This window comes from Arachis ipaensis, chromosome B07 (assembly GCF_000816755.2).
Source record: "Arachis ipaensis cultivar K30076 chromosome B07, Araip1.1, whole genome shotgun sequence".
Lineage (NCBI taxonomy): Eukaryota > Viridiplantae > Streptophyta > Magnoliopsida > Fabales > Fabaceae > Arachis > Arachis ipaensis.
Genome location: NC_029791.2, coordinates 99256203 through 99267773, shown reverse-complemented (window position 1 = coordinate 99267773; position 11571 = coordinate 99256203). Strand labels below are relative to the sequence as shown.

Genomic DNA, 11571 nt, shown 5'->3' with positions numbered 1-11571 from the left:
TATTTTAATCCACCTGAGAGTCGTACCACCGTAATATCATTGACTTATGACTCGAGTATAAGGATTTGAATATAGGGTGTTACATTATGGTATCAGAGCAGTTCGTCCTTGTGAGCCTGGTGGATGGAACTGCTTATGCTTCAATACATACTCTGAGTCTGTGCCTGTGCTAGTTATGGTATCTAGTTGATACGTCTAGCATGAAGTTCATGAGCGTATCTTTGGTAAATTGAAGCATTTAACTTGGGATATTGAGATTGATCACCTTGATATAGCTTGTTTAATTTGAACAGGACCCGAATGGCGTCTCATGGACATGAGCGATGTACTCAAAATGGGAATCTTGGCTATGGGATATATGAGATTGGTGTGTTAGTTTTGGAATGTTGAGTGAAATACTTGGAGGTAAATAGTTGAAAATGATTGGTTTAATTAGGCTTGAATTGATTGGATCTTGATGATTGAGAAGAGAGAAGACTGGTAAGTGGCATTGGTATATTTTAGATTTGAGCAATTGTGTAGGAATAGGATAATGACTATTGTTAGAGAACTGATGTTATAGGTTTTGAATGATTAGGATATGAATTGGGATAACATTGGATAGATGGTGAATTGTTAAGTGTTGAGGTAGGTAGAGTATGAATTAGGCTTGAACTTGGCTGAGTTTGATATTGGTTGGCATGTTATTGTAGTTATGATAAGTTGGATTCATCGGTTGTTTAGTATGTAAGGTTGTGTCGTTACACTTAAGGAAGAATAAGTTGAGTGGGAGATTTTTGTGATTTGTTGATTGAGGTCCTAGGTAATGTGTTCAAGAAGATTGAGGATTTTGAGGAGATTTTTTATTTAAACATAGAGATGCGCTATGGACCTAAATCATGATTGGATTCTTGGTGGCTGAAAATCAAAGTGATGCAGCGGAAGCTTGCGGAAGCATTGACGTAGCAAAAATAGCATAGTGAGGAATAATAGAATGTGATGAGAAATATTTTAGGCTTGAATACGGGATGAATTTAGTCAAATTTTGTAAATGATGATTTTCAGGTAATTAAGCTTGATTTTGGCTGTAAGATTTAGCTGGTTTCAAAAGGGTTGTGAAGATGAATGTAGGTGTGTAATTGATTTCGGTGGAAGATTAGAAATACTTGGTTTTGAATGACGAATCTGAGATGTTTAATTGGAATGCTAAGTTTGTGTTACTACTAGATTGAGTGGAAAGGGTAAAAGGTAGAAAATTTCGACTTAAGAAAGTTCCATTGATTTCAGTAAGGGTTTAAAGAGTTCGAAAGATTTTAAGTCATGATTTCGAGTAAGAGTTATAGAGAGTTTTATTAAAGGGATGGTAAATGTGATAGTAGGTTTGCTAAAGTTAAGAGTAAGACTTGAAATTCATCTAATTTGTAAGGGAGGTGATTAGGTATTTAAAATAATGATAAATGGTAGGGTGAATGGTGTGGGTTTGGTTGAGTTTAAGGAGACTTCCAAATGGTGGTTTAGTTAAGTATTGTTTCTTTCTAAGAGCCAAATTTTGAGGGCAAAAAATTAAATAAGGTGGTAGGATGTAAAACCCGGTCAAATCGTAATTAATTAAATAATAAATTAAATATGAACGAATATAGTTAGAAAATTTAGCAATCAAAATTTGATAATTTAAATATGATATTTGGACTCAGTGGATTTTTCTGAGTCAGAAAACATAGTTTTCTATATAAAAATGCGTAGTAAAAATTTGACCGGCAGTACCGGCTGAGATCTATCTGGTACTATAGCTAAGAAAATTAATTTGAAGTGAATAAGGTTAAGAAACAAGAATTTATAATTTGGGAAGATAGAAATATTTAAAATACGATTTAAAACTCTAATCTTAAAGGTTTTGCCCCAAAATTGGGCCAACGAGCTAAATCGAGTGAACGAGGACCAAGTGGGCCCAAATCCACATATATAAGTCTTCACATTAAGCCATTTTAGCATCATTTCTTCTAGGAGTGTTCGCAGTGCGGTTTGGTTCAGTTTTTTAGGGAAAAGCCATCCGATCCGATCGTCTAATTAAAGTGCAGTTTGGTTTGGTTCAGTTTTTTTGTCAAGGTCATCCGAACCAAACCAAACCAATTAAAATCGGTTTTGGTTTGGTTCGATTTGTTCGGTTTTTTCAATCAAATAAAAAAAATTCTACCATACTATTATGCAAAGTTGTAACATTGAAATCGACAAACCGAAATACACAATAGCTAACAAAGTCTTTATCTAATGAAATTTAACGACAACAGAATTCAAATATGATAATTAAAGAAGTTCAATAGTTCAACAGTCAACACAACTGAAAATAAAAATAAATTGTCATTAAACTGATAGTAAAGTTATGGTGTCTTCTCCAACAAAATAGCTAAACATCTTAATGCACCCCAACCTGAAATAAAAAAAAAACAGTTACATAATAAGAATAACAACAACAACAACAACAACAACAACAACAACAACAACAACAAGGAGAACAATAATAATAATAATATAAGGAGAACAATTCCTACCATAACAAGATGTACTTAATCAGACTCAACACCAGAATCTTCTTCATTGTGATCAAGAGTGGGTGCAACTTCTACAAAATATATAAATCAAGAAACAATCATAACAAATAATATATATTAATAAAAACCAGATTAAAGTAAAGAAAATTATAAGTAGAAACTTAACCATACCTAATTCCAACTTCTCTAACTCCTCGATGAGTTCCTCAAGGACAAGTTTTGGAGAGTTTCGGAGCCAATTTTGTGTACAAATTAACGCTTCAGCTATCATCGGAGTTAGAGAACTCCTATAATTATTCAACACCCTTCCTCCAGTACTAAATGCCGATTCTGAAGCAACTGTGGAAACTGGCATGGCTAAGACGTCTCTTGCAATCTGCCCAAGAATGAGATATTTAGTGGAATTCACTTTCCACCAATTTAGAATGTTGAATTGCACGCCACTCTTCTCTAATGCCTCCATAAGATATAACTCCACCTCATTATTGTTAGCACTCTCATTGAATTGCATTTCCTTCTCAAATTCCATAGCAAAAGAAGTTTCATGTGCCTCAAGCTCGTGTGTGCTAATTTCAGGAGGATCTTGCCGAGTAAATCTTTGATAGTTACCACCAAACAGCCTATAGCTATCAAACACCTTGAAAGGCGTATCCTTCACCTTTGAAGTTAAGAATTCAGCATCTTCTTTTTCATACAACTTTTCAAAACTCCACTTAATCAATTAAAGCTTATACATAGGATCAAGAACAACTGCAATGAAAATCATCATGTTTGTGTTTTTTATATTTTCCCAATACTTATCATACTTGGACTTCATTTTCTCAGCCATGCCTGAAAGTACCATATCCAAGCTTCCCATCCAATGCTTAAGTGTAGACAATATTTTACAAAAGTCATTAAAGTGTTGAGAAGATGTCACAAACATTGAACCAGAAACTTTGTTAGTAACCTCAAAATATTTTTAAAAACTTGACAAAATGTCTTGCATTCTCCCAATCCTCAGACTTAGGAATCCCACCAGCCATCATAGCATATTCAGAATCTCTCTCCCCCAAACGTTTAAATGCCTTTTGAAACTTCAAAGAACTTTCAAGCATTAAAAAGGTAGAGTTCCACCTGGTAGGAACATCTAAATGGACAGTGCCTTTTTCCAGAATTCTAGCTTCCTTAATCATAGTTTTAAACCTCTCAGTACGACCCGGTGATGCACGCACATGCCGAACTGCATTTCTAATTTTTAAAATTGACTCATGCATTTCTCTCAACCCATCATTCACAACAAGATTTAAAATATGAGCACAACATCTAACATGTAAAAACTCTCCCCTTAATGGATGTGAGTTTCAATCCTCTATTCTATTTTTCAAGTAAGAAAGTGCAACATCATTTGAACTAGTATTATCAACAGTGATAGAAAAAATCCGGGATATCCCCCAGCTCAACAAACATCTCTCAATCTTCCTACCAATTGTTTCCCCCTTGTGATTCTTGATAGCACAAAAATTCAAGATTCTTTTTTGCAGTTTCTAATTAGCATCAATATAATGAGCAGTAAGGCAAAGATAGTTCAAGTTTTGCACAGATGACTAACAATCAGTTGTCAAACAAACATTTTGATTTGGTTGAGAGAAAACAGACTTCAACTTAATTTTTTCATTCAAATAAAGCTTCCAACAATCCCTAGCAACTGTGAGCCTTCCAGGAATTGGGAACTTGGGTTGCAAACAACTCGTATAGTAACGAAAGCCCTCCCCCTCAACATGCGAAAAAGGCAATTCATCCACAATAATCATTCTAGCAAGCGCTTGTCTACAACGATCAACATCAAATGACACGGCAGAAAGTAAACTACCTATCCCTTTCCTATCATCTTTTATCACATCTTGAAAACAAAGAATCTTTTGGGTAGGATCTAATGCTTCCTTTGGAAATTTTTTGCCTTCCGAAAACAAGTGATTTTTCATGTTACTAGTGCCATTTTTATGTGTATCACAAGCATAACTAGCCCCACACCACTTACATTTAGCTCTAGGATACTGTGGATTACTAGTTTTAGCTTTAGTGAAGTGATCCCATGTCCAAGACCTAGGCCTACAAGGTTTTCTCTTACCTTCGTCGGTCTCAGTTTCAGCGGAGTCATCAACGGGAGCTTCTTCAACAGCCCGCCTTTTCTTTCGGCCTCTACTAGCAAGCTTTCTTGTGTTTCCATGAGGAGCTGGGATAGGAGGCAATGCAGTCGAAGATCTTATGCTTGTTGATTAATTCGGAAGAGGAACTGGCAGCAATCCGGATTCACCCATATTCTCATTTGAACTGACGTCAAACTACATAAATAAATACAATAAATCAAGGCCAGAAACACAACAAGTTATCAACCAGCAGCAATCCAGTAATACCATAAACCAGTAGCAATCCAGTAATACAATAAACCAGCAGCAATCCAGCAATACCAATTACCAAGTTATCAACATTCAACAATAAATCCATAATCATCATCAAGCAATAAACTGAAAAATAAATCTATAACCAGCAATCCAACAATACCAAATTATCAATAATAAACTGAACAATACACTGATCTCAATACATTGAACAATAATTCAATAACCAACAAATTAAACACCAATAAACAGCAACCATATTGACTTGGAATGGTTCAAATTAAACAGTAATAAATAACAACCATAAACAACAATAAACACTAAACAGCAACCACCAGTAAACAGCAACTGGTTCATATTGACTCGGGCTCCATATTGATAGTAAACAACCACCAATAAACAACCAGTAAACAGCAATAAACAGCAAATTACCTGAATCAGTGGCTCGGGCTCTATGTTGACTTGGGAGGAAGGCTGACTGGGAAACTCGGAGGTGCTGCCGTGCTGGGAGTGGGTTGAACTGATGATAGTGGCGCTGAGTGGGAGAACCCAGAAACACTGCTGGCGTTGGGTGGTGGCGTCTCAACGGCGATGGCGTGGTGCTGTGTGTGGGCGACGGAGTGGTGCTGTGCATGGGCAACGGCGTCGTGCTGTGGGTGGCGTCTCCGCGAAAAGGAAGGCTTCGGTGTGGTGCTGTGGGTGGCATCGTGCTTTGGGTATTTGGAGAAGAGAGAGCGAAAGCGACTGAGTAGAAGAGACTAGAGAGTAGAGAGCGCAACCGTAGCCGTAGGTTAGGGATTGGGATTTTGGGGGGTTAGGGTAAGGGATGGCTGGGGAGGCGCTCTCACACTCGCGCAGCAGGCAGCAACTTTGTTCGTTTGGGGGGTGGGGGTCTCAACTTTGTTCGTTTGGGGGGTGGCGGTCTAGGGAGGTGGGGTTAGGCATTTTTAGGGTTTTTTCTGAACCGGTTCGGTTCGGTTAGGGTTTTCAGAGTCAAAACCGAAAACCGAACCGAACCGCACAAAAAACAGCAAAATAAGTTTTTTTTTTTCAGTTTTTTCGGTTTTCGGTTAATTCGGTTCTTGGTTTTTCGGTTTGATTCGTCGATTTAGTTCGGTCCGGATCGGTTTTGAACACCCCTAATTTTCTTGCCCCTTTTTGTGTTCCACGGAGAGAGAGAAGAGAGAAAAACGAAATCAAAATCCTAACCCCCTTTGATCTTTAAACTACCATAAATTTCTCTACGGAGCTCCAATTGACGAGTCGTTTGTGGCAACGCGTCGCTCTCATTGCCCTCTTCGATTCTATCTAGGTATTGTTGGGCTTGAGACCGTGAAATTGGGCTGGAGGCCATGAAGATAAGCCCGATAAGTTTTTGAATGGTTATGATTGAGATTGAAATGTGGAAATTGGTGTTGGTTTGAATGATTAGGGACATTGAAACCTTGAGAGGTGAAATTGATCATTTTGAGTCGAATATGCATGAATTGAGTAGGGTTAAGTTTGGTTAGTAGAGAATGTGTATGTGGGTGGTTTGTGGTCACTTTGGTTGAGTGAAAATAAATTTGGGCTTGTGAACTGATGATTAGACTTTTGTGTAGTTTAGAATTCACAATTGAAAGCTCGTTGTAATATAGTTCCTAAACTAAGCAACAGTCCTTTCATACAAAAATTGTGTTTGTCACAAGTACAAAACCCTAAATTTATAAACCAAAGTATTGAACCTCGGGTCGTTCTCCCTAGGAGTTGCAATAAAGTGCATTGTTATTGGTTATGGAGCTATGTTTAGGGTTTTTGAGATATTAGACATGAAAGGTAAATGGCAATGAAAATAAACTGACAACTAGAAAGCTCTTAGCAAGGTTGTGAGAATTAAAAGTCCTATCCTAGTTATCCTCCTCAATTGTGACAACAAATTGTCCATTGCTACCACTTAGTTAACCCCTAACTATGGAGAAAAGTCAAGTGGATGAATCAATTTGATTCCACAAGTCCTAGCTAACTCCCAAGGGAAAGACTAGCTTTAGTGGTATCCAAATCAATTAGCAACTTCTAATTATCAATCAACAAAGGAATTAGATAACTCAAGCGTCACTAATTACTCTACCAAAGCCAAGAGGTACAAAATCTACACTAAAGTCCAACCAAGTATTTCATCAAACACTTGGAAAGCATAGAAGGAAAGCAAGGTAAATTGATAACAACAATGAAATCTAACAACTACTTATTGCAAGGAATTAATAACAACAATCAAAAGAAACAAAATTATTATGAATTACCTCAAATTGAATTAAAAGAAAATAGGATGAACTAGAGTAGATCTACAAACAAAATAGAAAGTGATAACAACAATAGAAAAGTGATGAATGTAACAACATATAATTGAGAGGTAGAAGAAAGCATGAATTGAAACCTAGATCTAGATTATTGAACTAAACCTAATCCTAATTCTAATCCTAGAGAGAAGTGGGAACTTCTCTCTCTAAAACTAAGACTAAAACTAATCCTAATGTGTGTGTGTGATTCTACCTCCTCCTCCCCCTTCAATCCTTGGTCCTTTTGAGTGTTTTGGCGCCAAAGTTGGCTTGGATTGGGCCCCACAATCTTTGAGAATTCGCTGGCCACGTTTTCGTTAAAAAATCATAAATCAGCACCGATGCGTACGCGTCCATGGGTAAGTTCGCAATGTGCGCGTAAGCGCCTGGTGCGCACGCGCGTCCATGGCCGAGTTCAACTCTTTGGCTTTTCATGATCTTCTCCACTTGCATGCTTCCTTCCTTGCTCCCTTTATTCATTCCTAGCCTTTTTCAACCTGAGATTGCTAACAAACACATCAAGGCATCTTATGGAATCAAGGAGAAGTTAAAGTTATTTAATCAAATACCAAAAAGCATGCTTTTTACACTTAGGCACAAATAAGAGAGAGATCACCAAAATCATGCTAAATCATTGGCTAAATATGAGAAAAGGTTAGAAAAATACTCTAAATCCAATACAAGATAAACTCTGAAAATGGGGTTTATCAACCTCCCCACACTTAAACCTTAGCATGTCCTCATGCTAAATTAAAAGGGAAACAAGGGGTATGATCTTTATTTGATGCAACTAAACTACATGAATCATATCTAATGCAACTACCTACGGTGAATGCAAATGCTTGGTCAAAACAATTCAACTTCCAAGAGAATATATATATAAGCATAAGAGCTAGAGTAATAAGGATCAAGTTCAAACCACAATTGTATTGAATTATCAAGAGAATTTCAAATTTGCAAGAATATAGATAATAGGGGTGAATACATGTAATTGAGCTATTGAACCCTCACCGGATGTGTATCCGCTCTATTTACTCAAGTGTTTAGGGATTTATTCACTCAATTCTCTCCTAATCACGTTTTTCAAAATTTGTTCTTCATCTAACAATCAACAATCATCCAATGTATGCATTCATTCATCATGAGGTCTTTCGCATAGGTTGTAATGGGGTTAGGGTCAAGGTAGGATGCATATATGGTCAAGTGAGCTTGAAATTTGAATCTTTGATAAGCTTAAACTTCCCACCTAACCTTATGACATCCTATACAATTTCAAAGCTAACCTAACTACCCATTTTTTTCACTTTTTCGCATATTCATGTATTCCTTTTCAGTTCACAACACTTATGCATTGACCCTTATTGAGCTTTGCTTTGGGGAATTTTGTCCTTTTTATTTATTCCTTTTTTTTCTTCTTTCTCTTTCTCTTTTTATTTTATTTTATTTTATTTTCTTTTCCTTTATTTTTCTCATCATTTTTTTTCAATGCATAAGGTCTATACATTTAATCAATACATGAGTATGCACCCAATTTCCCAAATATAAATACAAAATATTCTTTTATCCCAACCAATGTTCCTAATCTCCCCAAACTTGAATATAAGACACTCTCACTAGCCTAAGCTAATCAAAGATCCAAACAAGGGACTTTATTATTTTCCGCTTTAGGCTTGTAATGTGCTAAAATAAGAACAAGTGGGTTAAGCGTAGGCTCAAAATTGGTTAACAATGGAGGATAGAAGGTAGGCTATTTGGGTAAGTGAGCTAATTGAAATGATGGCCTCAATCATATAAATGAATGAATACAAGGAATAAATGGACATATAGAATCAAGAAAACCAAGGATCACAATCATAGGAAGAGACAATCACACACAAGAATGGAAATGGGTGGTTATAAAATGTAACCACATCAATAAGCTCAAATCTCACATACTTGTGTTCTTAGCTTAATACATGTTTCACAAAGTATGAATTCAAGCAAGTTACAAAAAGAAAATTTCAATCAATTGGGTTGTGCTCTATAGATGGATTCTTTTAAAAATTTCATCATTTTGACTAAGCTTATTAATGCAATGTTGTGATTGTGAATTTCCAAAAATTCCTTAGTTTGTCCTCTTCTTTTCCATGTGCAAAAGGGATTAACTAGGTCTTAAGAATTCCAAAATAATTTCTAATCACAACCACAAGCTAAAAGATAACTATATAAGAAAAATCCAAATAAAGTATGAAATCTAGCATCCAAAATACCTAACATCCAAAATGACAAAGTATGCAACAACTAAGGCAAAAGTATCCAAAGTAATCCAAAACAACCAATATATACACAGTGTGCAAAACAAGATAACTAGGGGAATATAACTAGGAAATATGCCAAAATATTCACCGATCCACCAATGGTGCCAATGGCAACCTCCCCACACTTAAGATCAAGCATCGTCCCTGATGCTAATCCTCAGGCTCAGGGAGAGGTACGCCGGTCGGCTCTGGCTCTGGCTGGGGCTGTGGCTATGGCTGGGGTGTCTCCTGAGTAGCCTGGGTCTGTGGTGCGGTCTCCACATGAACCTGCTCCACCACATGAGTGTCCTCATCATGTAAATCCGCATGCTCCTCCTCGTGGGTCTCCTCATCGGAACCGGAGGACTCTGGAAGAGGGGGCAGCTCAAGGCCCTGGGCCACAAACATCTGGTCAATCTGATCCAGGCGACGCATGATCTGACGGTTGCTGCACTCCATGAACCGGAAAAGACGCTGAACCAGTAAGTAAGTTGGCTGAGGTGCTGGTAGTAAAGGAAGTGCTGCTACAGCTGCAGATGTAGATGGTCCTGCTGGGGCTGATGATGAAGAGGGTCCAGCTCCCTCCTCTGCTGCTCTAGCCCGAGATCTGCGCCGGGAAGGAGGCTTTTCGTTCACCCAGGACCCCCATGGAATGGTCTCCGGCTTCTTCTCAGGGAGCGGTGGGGGCGGCGACACGTCTTCCGGTAGCCACTGGACACCGGCCCGCTGAAGCATCTGTGTGATCAGGACGGCGAACAGAAAGATACCTCTGATGTGGGCCCGCCACATGAACCGCCTGATCAACCGGGGGAAGTAGACCTCCTTCCCCTCCAGCACACAGCTGATCAGGATCAACATAGCCACAGGGATCTCTGAGAAGTGAGTAATCAGCATGAGATAGTGGGCAAAAATTTGCTGTCATATCCTGGTGCTCAGATAGATAAAGTGCATCCCCTTGGGTGCCTTGTTCTCCGCATCCATGACCCAGGGAGCCTCGGGGTAGCTACCACTGCCCTCAAGGCATCAAAATCGAAGGTCATGTAGTAGAGCTCCACCTCGGCCTGCTCAAAGGCATCAGTATCACTCGCCTTGGGCCTACAAGTAAGGGCGTCCTCAATAGCCTGCTCGGTGATGGGCACCTGAATACCTCTAACCAGAACCGAGTCAAGGGTGTGGCGGAAGAAGTTGCAATAGAATTTCTGCACCCAAGACCAGTTCACCCGGCTGAACTCTCGATCCACAAAGTCCAAACCCATTCTCTCAATGCGGTTATTAATTGTTTGCCTCAGGTCGGATGGAAGGGCCAACTTCTTTTCAATGTTCAAGTTCTTTGAGTTATAGCTTGGAAACCGAAGTTCACAGTAGAGATTCGGGAACTTGACTGAATCATGGGCAGGCAGGGATTGGTTTGCCCTCTCCATCTCATCAATAGGTTTTTCGAATAATCTACATAAGGAGAGAAAGTGGAATCTGGGGCTCTTTTCCTCTTTCTGGAGGTGGCTTTGCCTTTCCCTTTAGCCGACATCCTGAAAATAGAATATGAGAGAGAATAAGCAAGTATGCAAGTAGCAAGAAGCAAGGGAAAGCATATTCAGAATGTAAGGTAAATGGCAAGTAATCATGTTGTGAACCTGATGTCAGGGCATTTTGGCCAGTTTCACTGACCTTTTCTTTATGGTTTTAGGGTAGTTTCATGCACTTTCTTAGGAAATAAGCAAGTTTTGGGTAAATAATCATTTACATCTTGATTCAAGCAAACATTGTAAATTTTATATGATTTCATGAGAATTATGCATGAATTGAATGATAAATTGAATGATGCATGATCTCATGGGTTAGAACCTAGCTTTGATGTACTTTATTTGCTTGATTTCAGGACAAAGGAAGCAAGGAAGATGCCACGTTAATAGCCACGTTGGTCCAACTAACGTGACCATTAACGTGGAAAGGAGGCTAGCTTACAACGTTAACAAGAAAAGTGAACACCAATAACGCTTTCATGAGCCATCATAGCCCACGTTAGTGTCCACGTTAACTACGTTAACGTGGAAGCTAACGTGGAAGAGAAGTA

General features: G+C 38.5%; 1 pseudogene; it reads right to left on the bottom strand.

The window, feature by feature from the left end:
* Nucleotides 2544-5615, bottom strand: LOC107607502 (annotated as a pseudogene).